The following is a 12,496-nucleotide window of genomic DNA, read 5'->3' as shown; positions in this document are numbered from 1 at the left end:
TCTCAAGCCATGGTGGTGCTTAATATACTTTGGAAATAACTAACATGCTTTGTTGAAATATAAATCCCTAGGCTCTAATTGAGACTCATTAAATTTGAATTTGGGAAAGCCCCCAATTCTGTATTTTCAACTAATACTGTCCTCACTTGGACTGACATTCGAGAAACGTCGTTTTTCATGACAGCAAGTTTGAAAATTGTTTTTTCTTTCATTCTTCCCATAAAAATCTAATGTTTGGGGTTGGGGGAAACTAGACTCAAGTAACTCTAAATCCACAAATCAAACCCTGATATTCTTATATAATTCAGCTTGACTTCATGTTCTATCATTATTCTTATCTGAAGCTGTGAGCTGTAAGAAAACTATACCCCTAGGACTTGTTTTCTTGGGAGGGTCTCAAGCATTGCTGTGGCCCAGACAAAGGAGAAGACAGAAATTAGCAATAGAGGCCCTTAAGAAGAGAGCGATTTGATGTTCATCAAAGAAGAGAATAATATCTGCCTCCTTCAGTCCACCACATTCGTATGGCAAGCCTTTTCTTCAAAGTCACCCTGGAAAATTACATGACATTTTTATCACAGTCATTTTCAGGCTGGGTCATTATCTTTAACCAAACATTTGCACCACGTTTTGAGCAGACATATATCAGGCAGGCAGTAGATTGTGTTAGCAAATTCAAGGGGAGAATTTTCCACAGTCTTTCAGGGCTTGTCAATCAAGAGATGCAGCGATAAGGGAATAAGGGAGAAAATGTCACAGGGAAAAAGTGAAACCAAATGACAAGCCCAGTTATCAACTCAAATGACTGAGGCTGGGGACTGAGGCTTTAGCTGCAAGGACTATGTCTCTTGATATAAATGGGTAGCAGTCAGGAGATAACTCTGCCCAGTCTGTTTTACCATGGAATGCCAGGTTGCTCATTTGTTAGTGGTGTGACCTTGGGGAACTGACTCAACTACATGAAATACCAGATATTGGACACAAGAGGATCTTTAACTGCTTTGCTAAGCATCTCACCTCCAATGCAGGGCACATTCCCATTGTCACTTAGGCGTAAATCTTTATAAATGCTTCATAGTTACTCCCTGGGAGCCAAACTTGAGTCCTGTTAACTTCGATGTAGACAAGCATCTAGCCTCTTCTACGTGCTCAGTCTTTTGTAGAGGAGGCTTGCAGACAGAATGCCTTCAATCCTTCTCAACTTTGTCCCCTTCCCTTGTGGGTATTGTAACATGTGGAGTTTTGGCATTGTACAAATGACTCTAAGGTGATAATTTATGGTGCACTGGGTACAATCTGTTTTTCAATGTCCAACGAAGCAAGCCATCAACAGTTTATCAATATCCAACACAGGGTTATAGATTAAGCTTTTGGAATTACAGCTGTGCATTCTCCAGGTAGATGCAGGTGTGTATAAAGGGGTTCGCAGAAGAGGAAGAATCTACTCCTGGGTGAATGTTAATAGCCTACAGAATTTCTGTAATGACATGACATGCTTCAATATTGCATGTGCAGAGGTCTTGGAGAAAGGATTCCGTGTTAAAGTTCAGGCTGTAAAGAAGAATACGGTATGATTCCAAAACTATGAAATGCCCTCTTAAGTGAATAAAAGAGACCTATATGCTAACAATGATTTGAGCATTAAGTACAAAGTAAAGGGCAATAATAAGTCCCACTCAGAGGAAGAAGGAAGTATCTATGCTAGATACTGGCCTTGATTCTAGAAACAGTAACATGGTGACATGAATGATGCTTCTATTATAGTAGATATCACAACTGGATGATTGGTCTGGGATACAAGAAAGCTCACTTACAGGACCTGTAGTTGTGTACGGAAAGAAAACACACATGGGCTGCATTGCTAAGAAAAAAGAAAATCTTAGAAGGATATTCACGTAAAACCTCACTAAAAATAAGAAAATCCTAAGAGGCTCAGGTTCCAAGAGGCTTTCATCCAGTCTTCATGCAGATTCACCCTGGACAGTCTTTATTCACTTATTCTGTGAAAACCAATGAATAGACTTTTGCTTTTATTTTGTACCAAGCAAAAGGCTTAGGTAAGCAATTCTGGGTCAAGACAGTTAGGTATAAGAATAGGAAAGTCCAGCTTAATTAAAATGTCTATCTATACTCAACAGCTTATTTCACTGAGATTTATTAAAGTAGATATTTGTTGTTAATCAAAAGTCAATTGATTTCCCCAAAATATTTATTGAGACTTAACAACTCAGTTATATGTGCTTTGGGTTGTTAAGGTCTCAATAAATCTGTTTTTCCAAATCAATGGGAATTTAATTAAAATGCAAAATAATAACTATATGGTTTCTTTCAAATCCTTATTTTGCACAATTAATAGGATGCTATTAAGATCCTGATTTAGTGACTGGAGACCAGGGAGGATTTAGTGTCCATTAAAAAGCCTGTGAGAACCAGAGCAGCAGGAGAGGAGACGGAAAAAAAAGTAAAACCGGCTAGATGTCTGCTGTGGAAGCTGCCAGAAAGCAGTGGGAGGCAGGCTAAAGCAATGCAAGGTATGATAAACCTTAAATTCCAATTAGTTAGGACCCAGGCATCCTGATACATCCGACTCACATGAAAGTTAGGTCCAGTGACTTAATTCAAATCCTTGCTTCATGGCTGTTCTAAGGGCAATGGAAGCAGCACACACACACACACACACACACACATACACACACACACACACACACGCACACACACACGCACGCTCGCACGCACTTCTCTACTGCTACTCTGACTGTAACCTATTTGAAAACGGGGTCTACCTAGAGGTAATCAAGTTGGGATGGGACTTGCCTAGATACAGTTGAGTCTTAATCAGACAGCTAGGATCCTTAAAAAAAAAAAAAAAAAAAAAAAAAAAAAAAAACAGGTAATATATGCCAGGGGAGAAAACTATGTGAAAATATAGAAAAGGAAAAAAAAATAAAGGGGTGTTTCTATAACCCAAAGAAGGGGAAGATTTCCTATAGCAATATAATTGTGGAACCATGGAGAAGGAATAACATAGGCAATTCAGTAAGACCACAGCCTCACCAGTACTTCCAGTTTGAATTTTTAGCCCCCAGAAACATGGGAAATCACATTTCTATTGCTACAAGTCATACAATTTGTACCATTTTGTTCTGGTAGATATTACAAGTCATTGCATGACTAAATAAATCTTTTGTAAAAGAATCGGTCCTTAATAACCTAATCTGCCCCAGTCATAGAAGAGACGTGGGATGCCAGACCAACCCGAGATTTTCTTAAAGGTCTCCGTGAAAGGACAAAGAGGACTTTATTTCTGTGTCTTTATTCCGGAATGGACTTTCAAGACCTGTGTGACACTTGAGCCACTGCCTCAAAATGAGTCAAGGTTGTGTCTTCTGGGGATGTGAATCTTCCCCCTGGGCTGTGGTATCAGATTTTAGGCAGCTGTGTCAGAGGGATCCAGCATTCTACTGACTTTGGCCACTTTGCCCCTTGAAAATAGTATTTAAACAGATAATTTTTTTAAACAAACTTACTTGACATAAGTCATCATCTTATGCAAGACCTCCTGCTTCCAACCTTACTTTTTGTCTTCTCTATGTCTCATCTCCTTTATTTTTCCTCACTGGTTCTTTCATGTGACCCCCTTATGGAAAATGGGACAAAGAAAGACCTAAGAAATTTCATCTTTTCCATGTGCTATAGCACTTCACTGCTTTGAGTCTGGGGAGGCCTTATCCACCAGTCCCTTTCTTTCACTCCATTCATTGATGGTTACTATTTCACCTTGATCAAGAAATCTTCACTGTCCATTTATTAAGAAAAACGCTCTTGTCAGTTGCGCACAAATTTAATCCCGGCACTTGGGAGGCAGAAACAGGCTGATCTTCTGAGTTCAAGGCCATCCTGGTCTACAAGAGCTAGTCCCAGGAAAGCTAGGGCTGTTTATTACACAAGAAATCCTGTCTCAAAGAACAAACAAACAAAGAAGAAAATAAGCTCTTTTCCTTGTCTTGTTTTATATTGATTTCTTCTTTTAAAAACAAATGTTTAAGAATTTCATAATTTAGCCATAAGATTATAAAAATAATGTTAATTTAACTAATAAATGCTAAGGGCTGGTTTGGAACATTTACAAATTTATTTTAGAAAATTTATGATGTGTATATTTTCTGTATATGGTGTTAATCACAAAGACAGGAGAAAGATCACTGACTGAAATTATGACCAAATTAAAGGAAGTTTTATTCATGGACACATCAGAGCCAAAACATTGGCTTTCTCCCCATAAAATGGGATTTCTGAGACCAGCAGCAAAGCAATTTCTCAAGCCATCTTGGTAAGGCAAAACCATAAGGTCAGGGATTTTGTCTATAGGATAACTACAGAAATGAGACCAGGCAGTTAAGGAAAGTGAGTCATGGAACAATTCTGAGAGTATTGAACATTTCTGAGAACAGGTAGTTTTGGGGGAGGGTTGTAGTTTATGGTACATTCTATGGTTACTGGGTTAGGGCACTGCCTAGCTCTGAGAAACAGAAAATCAAGTTATGTAGTAAACAGAAACTTAACATAACTATAGACTCAGAATAGGTCCTAGGAACAAAACAGAGACAAGCTGGTTTTTCACAAGTAATTTGCCAGCAATAGAAGGTGAGATTTAAAGTTTAGTACTATTTGTCACAGTGTGAATATATTTGTCCCTTCAATTTCATAATGGGGGTTCAACAACAAAAAACTGTGCTAAAGGAATTAAGAGGTTAGAAATGTATTCCACTGTGCTGTTTAGAGATGAGGCTTCTGAGAAGAACTCACATCATATTTAGTGTAGGTCATATACACTATTGAATATTAGTGGCTTTTATAGTATAGATCACAGTGTGATGTAGTCAAGGGAAGCCCTTTCCAAATTGTGCAACTTGCTAGTTTGAATTCCTTCTTGAATAACTTTGCATTAAGCACACCTAGTTATTTACCAAGTTGTCTACTTTGGGTATTTTAGCAGTTATACAAAGCTAACTAGTTTTCCACTTAGAAACTTTGTAGCTTATGTATTTATATTTCCCTGGCTATCCATAGCCACAGTTAGCAACTACATGGGAGGTAATAAGTGACTGTTTTGTTTCCTTTTTTATTTTTAACTGTGGAATGGAAAGTTATTTCGTCACATTGTAATAGTCCTAGCAGAAAAGACAGAAGCCAAGACTAGGCTTTGGAGCAGAGATCATGTTTGCAAAGCAAAGACTGCAACATCTACTTTGTAGGGTTGGGGTGAGGACTAGGAAGGTAACAACTCTAACGCAATTTTACAGCCATAAGTAGCAGTTGTAAGCTCTCAGCAGCATTATTGAATGGCTTTTCCTGTTTACCACCGGCTTTCAGGAGACAGGAACAAGAATAGTCTCAGGATGCGGATGCTTCCATCTGACCCTGTTCTAGCAACAAAATCTTCTCTTATATGAACATTCTAGAAAGCTGTTATCTGATCCTGACTTTAAAAAAACAAGCAGGTAAGACAGGTGAAAGGGAAGGATGATCTTTTGAGCAAAGCCAGCTGGAGTCATTAGACGGGGTCACAGAAAAGCATTTAACTTCCAGTTGTTCTTAAGTGTATTGATTTTCCCCCACCACGGAACCCCGATGGCAGGCCCAATGGGCAGCTGACCTTGAGTGACCTACCACATCCACCAGCTCCTTCTGCAGTTTAATAACTGTCAATTTCTCACAATCTTTTCAAAGTAAGGGCTTTGGGCACGGGGAATGAAAACTGAGAAACCTCTCATTCTCCCTGCTTAATAACCTCACGTTGCCACTTGTCAGTTAGCTCATCTGCACAGAAACCGATGAAAGGAGAGTGAGCAGCATTGTAAATACTCCAGCAGGTGTAATGGGGTTAGGAAGCTGGCATCTTATCTAATTAGAGCTACACAATGGAGGCAAAAGCTTCCATTACATCTGTGCCCTTTTACATAAATGTACATTCGATTTACGAGTCTCCCAAAGGTCCTCTTTGTGCCTACCATGTAGGCAGCACAGGGCATCTCAGTTCAGGACCAAGTGTGGGTGGACAGCATTGAGGAAAAACACTGTCTGTCTCAGACGTGTACAGACAAGTTTTCTTTCTGTCATTGTTGAAAAGAGAGCAATGGAACAACTATTTTCACTGTGCTGGATGTCGTAAGTGATCTAGAAGGGATTCAGACTGCACAGAGAGATGTACATCAGCAATGTGCAAGCTCTATACACGTTATCTTTGGGACTTTAATATTCATGAATTTGGACAGCTGTAGGAGTTCTCAGTGCACTGTTTTGTGGACAGGAATTTTTAACTATACTGGCTTTCTCTTCCCCAGTCTTACTCTTGTGGCATTACCGTTTTTATCTAAATCTTTGCATTCTGTCTACTCCTGTGGCAGACAAGAGGAGCAAACACATTTGAATATATCAGACTATGATAAAATGTCTTTTTAATAAGAAACCATGGAGATAATTTGTTGAGACTTTCATTTTTGAATAATCCAATTAATGCCAACCTAATGCCATGTGTATCTCAGGCACTGAGCAGCATGTCAGATTCGGAAAGAGCAAAGGCCCTACCTTTATAAATTCAGCAACTAATGAGAAACATTTATAAGGCCATTTTTTGACAACAGCATAAGAATTCCAAAGAAAAAGTTGTGTGTGTTCAGCTTTTTCTCATCTGTCACAAGTCCCATTCTTTCCCAACTCTCTATCAAATCAGGACTTAGCTATTCCATTCTATTTATAAGGTAAACAAGACCCGGAAATGTTAGAAGATACAGGTCCAGCACTGCAACGAAGAATGTGAATCTCTGGCACAGAACTGAGTGCATAAAAATCCACCTCTGCTTTTTACACTCTGGAAGACACTTACTAATTATTTTTTACTTATTTGCCCTTAAGAGTTAACTTTTCTCAATTCATTAGTTGGCTCAGAATGTGAGCTTGATCTTAAAACTCTGAATTTTCCCCTGGACACATTCGCAGTTATGAACATATTTCTCTCCCCATCCCCTTTTCAATATGAGATTCCCCGGGTGCAATCCTTGGCCAAGACTTGACCTAGCGTCTAACGATGGGCCTCACCTAGCAGCAACCATTATTCTCCGGCTTTCCGTCTCTTTCTCTTCTCATCACTCTGAGGCTAAAGCAAGACGTAGTTAATGAAATTACATCATCTAAAATTATGTCCTTATACAGTGAGGGGTGCTGTCATTCAAAGTTATAGCCTAGCAAAAGGGAACTATTAAGTGTTGGTCCTTGTGAGGGTAGCTTTATATTGGAAATGGAATCTTTAGAAGTGTAATCAAGCTAAGAGAGATATACAAGAGTGGGCCTTGATATAATATGTCCCTGGCATCCCTAAGGAATGGGTAACTAGCTATATAAAAACAGAATACACAGGGCAAATGCTGTTTGACAACAGAGAACAAATTGAAGTGATGCAGCCACAAGTGGATGGCTGCCAAGGAATAAAGGCAAATACCCAAAGTCGGGAGGAGCCAAGCAAAGATTTAACTAGGTCTCAGAAGCTGCATGCTCCATTTGTTACTTTGCTTTCCATAGTCACTCCAAAACTGTCAAAGAATGAATATTTCTGATCATTAATCACCTGATTTATCTTGCTTCACTCATGTAGACTTAGAAATCTAATATAAGGCATTTTAAAAAATTATTAAGAAAACCTTTATTATACATCCAAGGACTGTGACCACTTCTGGTACATGCAATACTTGGTACACATTTCCTTGAATCTTCTGCTTTACGTGATTTTCAGAATGCTGTGAGCATGGAATTGTGGAGCATTTGCTCTACAAGAAAAACAGAAAATGAATATAACTATCTAATTTCTTGTCACTATCAAGATATTTTGATTGCAAGAAAAGTGGGTGGATAATCAAGGATGGGAGGGACGCTCCAAATTTTCCTTAAGTTATAGGCTTCTAGTCTATACTAGTCTTTTCTGGAAAGCTATTATGATTTTAATTTTAGATGCTTCTCCATAGGTCCACGTGTTCGAATGCTTGTTCCCTAGGTGGTGGAAGTATCATGGTTCAATCCAGTGATACCTGAGCCAATCAAGCTGCCGTTGCCATACCTCCATGGCCAAGGACATTCATATGAACCATACCTTCATAGGGGAAGGCAGATTAGTCCAACCATGACCCTCGGTTGAACCAATAGTTGCCTTTCCTGAGGAAAAGGAGCTTTTTAATGAAGTGAGCAAAGTTACTCTGTTTTGGTTTAGGGAATGACCTCCCAGAATAGAAGGAACAAGCCACCATTGATGTAAAGCTCTTGAAGCAAAAGGAGAAAGGGATCATCTATCTTCTCATGAGGAGGGACAAGATCCTGAAGATATATGCCACCCTCTATAGTACACTGACGATGGAGCTGAGGCCGAATGTTGGCAACAACCACACCTGAGTCTGAAATACGTATGCTGACTTTGTTGATGAGTGCCCAAAGTCTAAGCTGCTTACATCACACTTCCAAAAATCTGAGAATACACAATTGTTCAAACAAAGTTTGAACAATGCAGAAAAGGGATTGAAGAGAGAGAAAAGAAAAAAAGGCAAAAAAAAAACCCACGATAATGACAAAAGTTGTCTAAGAAGCTGAAAGCCCTTTCTGTCATTGAGTTCGAAGAAGATTCTGAGGAGAAACAATGAATAATTCTCTGTCCTTTACCTTCCTTTTCATTTTTAAAAATTTCCTTGATCTTTAAGGTTTGTATTTATTCTACAAAGGACTTTAGAAAGAACTGAATTCCAGTCTTCGGGTTGTTTTTTATTTTTTTTCCTCTATAAGTTTTGACACCATTGAATGTGACTTCAGAAATCTATTTCCCAGTCATGAAAATGTACTTTGATAGATTTCTTTTCCATAGTGGAAATACTTACTTATAGTCATCAAAAATAGTGAAGAAAGACTGCCTTTGGAAGCCTGAAAAAATAATTATGATAAATTTGACAATTTTGCTTTAACATTAGACCTTTCTTCTGATAATGGAGATTTTTTGGGGGGGTTACACTCACATACATACTCAGAGATAATTAGATCATCAGCAGTATTAAATAAATTTGTAAAGCTGTACTACAAGGTAAAAATTATAGTATTTGGGTGAGACCGGCAAGATGGTTCAGTGAATACAGTTGCATACTGCCATGCCTGGGGATCTGAGTTAGAGCAATTCTTGGAACCCATACATTAAAAGGAGAGAATCAGTCTTGGAATGCTGTAGACTGGCCCTTCAGAGACATGACATGGCAAACAATGTCAATACCCATATACACACATACATAACTTTCAACAAAATTTTAAAACTGTTTATTATATTTGTACCAATGATTGATTGTGATAAAATCTAAAACCAGCTTTGAAATTGTAACTGAATTGCAAAATTTAGAAGTTGAATGAGTGTAAATAGAGACTGCACTTTAGTTTCCCGGCCACCTAGATGCAAATCGTCACACAAAAACTATATTAATGCAACACTGTTTCGCCAATAGCTTAGGCATATTCCTAGATAGCTCTTACATTTTAAATTAAGCCATTTCTATTCATCTATGTATTACCATGAGACTGTGGCCTACCGGTGAGGTTCTGGTGTCTTTCTCCTTCAGCAGCTATGTGATGTCTGCCTGACTCCACCTTCTTTCTCCCTGTGCTCAGTGTCCCCACACAGCTCTATTCTACCCTGACATACTTCAAAACAATTTTCTTTATTAACCATTGTAATGAAACACATTAGGTGCTAATACACACACACACACACACATACAAACACACACACACACACACACACACACACCTAACTTTCAGACATATAGGTATGCATTTAAGAGTTTATTTATTTATTTATTTATTTATTTATTTTGCCTACTACTCTACGCGGATCTACCGTGGATGGTGGAAGCCTGTGGGTCGTTCTGCAGACCGGCGGGGGGAGTTGACAGATGGTACGAAACTACTTGCACTGGACCGGGAATCGAACTCAGGTCCTCGGGCAGAACAGTCGGGTGCTGGACCCCCTGAGCTGTCTCTCCAGCTGATAAGAGTTTATTTTAAAGGTATACATGTTCTAGCCCAACTTCTTACCTCTCTTCCTTCTTGTTCAGTTTTTGACAAAGAAAAAGAAACCATAGCAAACACTAGGAAACTATAGAATTATGTCCTTTAGAAAAGAAGACATATAAACAAAGGTGTGATGGTTAATCTTCATTGCAAGCTTAGCTAGGTTAGGAAGCACTAACTCTGCTGTATGTGGCTGTGAGGGCATTTCCAGAAAGGTACAACTGAGAAGGGAAGATCTATAATAAATGTAGATAGGTTTATATTGGATAGAATGTCACAATCCCTTGGGATGGGGTTTCTGCCTTAATAAGAGAGAGAGAGAGAGAGAGAGAGAGAGAGAGAGAGAGAGAGAGAGAGAACAAGTTAAATGCCTGTATTCATCTCTTTCTCTTTGTTCCTTGACTGGATGCCATATGATCAGCCACTCGATTCTCCTGCCATCAGGCATTCCGTGCTATCCCCTTCAATCACTAGAAAATAATAATAATAATAATAATAATAATAATAATAATAATAATGAGAAAAAACAAAACCAAATCAAAAAAATGCACCTTAGTCTCATTTGTCAATTATTTCGCCACAGCAATGAGACAGAAAACAAATGTATGAAGATTGATGTCTGAAGGTTGTGGCTGTGGCTTCAAGTTCATAATTTAAATACCTCTCTCTTCTCCCTATTTCATCCCCTTTTGCCATCCAAATCCTGCCATTTCATTTCTGGCCTCAAATTTTAGCTACATCTCTCTGACTGCAGAAGACCCTGCTGTCCATGCTACCCTTAATCCACAACACTTAGATGAGTTATTTGGGTGATTCGGTTTTAGAATCTTCTCTCTGTGTGTTTTAAATTTGTTTTTGGCATTAAACTGCAAGGCAGTGACTATTTCCAGTGACAGAATCCAAAGGCTGTGGTTCTGCATGTATTGGCAGCTCAGCTTCTCAACATGCCGCTTGGGAGAAGCCAGAGCTCAGAAAGAGAGGAAGTTGCCAATAGACCACAGGAGGCAACTGTCCGCACCATGGAGACCTGGCAAGACCGTCCTCTCTGAGCAGGGAAGCACTTCGCTTTCTGTAAGCTGACTGAACCTTCGCTTTAGTGAGAAACTATTATTTGCCATAGGAGAATGCCTATTTTTAAAAAAGTGTTTTACTTAATTTCCTTTATAATGCAATCAAATCAGTAGGCATTACAAAAAAATTTGCAGAAGACGTAATTCTGCTCTGAAGAGGGTCATATTGTGAGCCATGGATATAAAGCCAGAGACGTGATTTGAGAGGTGACCCAGAGCCAGAAGACAGACTTCCAAAGCCTCCCTTAGTCCTGCGAGATAGAACACGCAACGAGTACAGAAAATCTGATAGAAGCTCAACACAGGCCTAGCATCATCGATTCATGTTTTTGAAAACAACACTCCAGTGCACATGAAAAAAGCTTGTTGCTATACAGCAAAACCAAAAGCAAGAACCCATTTTGGAAGCTATTATAATAGACGCCGTGAGACTTGGAAGGCTGGAAAGTGATGAGGTACCATAAGGAGTGCAGCAGAGGCAACTGAAAATAGGAAGGACTTTGGCAGGACATACAGATCTAGCTGGGGAGCTTTTTCTGAGACTGATCCATATATTCCCAATGTCAAATCATGAAGGCACAATCCAAGGAAATGTGATTACCCATAAGCCAGATTCAAATTGGCACATTTAAACAATCTGCATTTTTTTTTTAGGTTGGTGGGTGGAAAACATTTTTATCTTTGCTTACAGAGACTGGAACATAATCAGGCCTACAATGGGATGCTCCAGGATGAGTGCATGGGAAATCAATAGTCATTTCCATGTCCTAGTATTCAAAGGGGGATGGTGCCTTCAACATAAAGGGTGGTTTTGGAAATTTTAAGCAGAGTTTAGAGATGGTAATAACGCCCATTAAAACTTAATGATAAACAAATGCACAACACCTCCGGTGGCTCTCTTCCTTCACCTGCAGATACCTCTAAATGCCATCGCAGAAGGAATCACATTAGTTTCTAATTTTAAGGAATTTAGTCTAGCAAGGTGATCACGAAACCTATAATAACATCTGTCTTCAACAAGTACCTAGCTTCTAAGTGAGAAAGAGGGCACCACCTACTCTGGTGTCATGGCTCTGACTGGGCAATTTAGATTACTGTATGACCTTTGTAAACATAAAAGAAATTACAATTTTAGAAAGAAACAAAAACAAATTGACCAACAACCCCAAACATATATAAGACCTTGCTTAAGAGGTCATCTCTGTGATCCATCACCAGTTGCCTTGGTTTCAAGGAGGAGAGGCAAGAACTGAGCAGAATGCTGGAGGGGGTATTTTGCAGTTGCACAATGTGCTTGGCTGCAGACAATACTTCCTATTAGAAATCTGCTTCCTGCT

At 39.1% G+C, this 12,496-nt stretch overlaps 1 pseudogene; it reads left to right on the top strand.

The window, feature by feature from the left end:
• The first annotated feature begins 8,216 nt into the window (after positions 1 to 8,216).
• Positions 8,217 to 8,684, top strand: LOC125399264 (ran-specific GTPase-activating protein pseudogene; annotated as a pseudogene).
• Positions 8,685 to 12,496: the final 3,812 nt, after the last annotated feature.

This window comes from Myodes glareolus, chromosome 22 (assembly GCF_982192425.1).
Source record: "Myodes glareolus chromosome 22, mMyoGla1.1, whole genome shotgun sequence".
NCBI lineage: Eukaryota > Metazoa > Chordata > Mammalia > Rodentia > Cricetidae > Myodes > Myodes glareolus.
The sequence above is the reverse complement of the archived record's forward strand: the minus strand, read 5'-3'. Positions and strand labels throughout refer to the sequence as shown.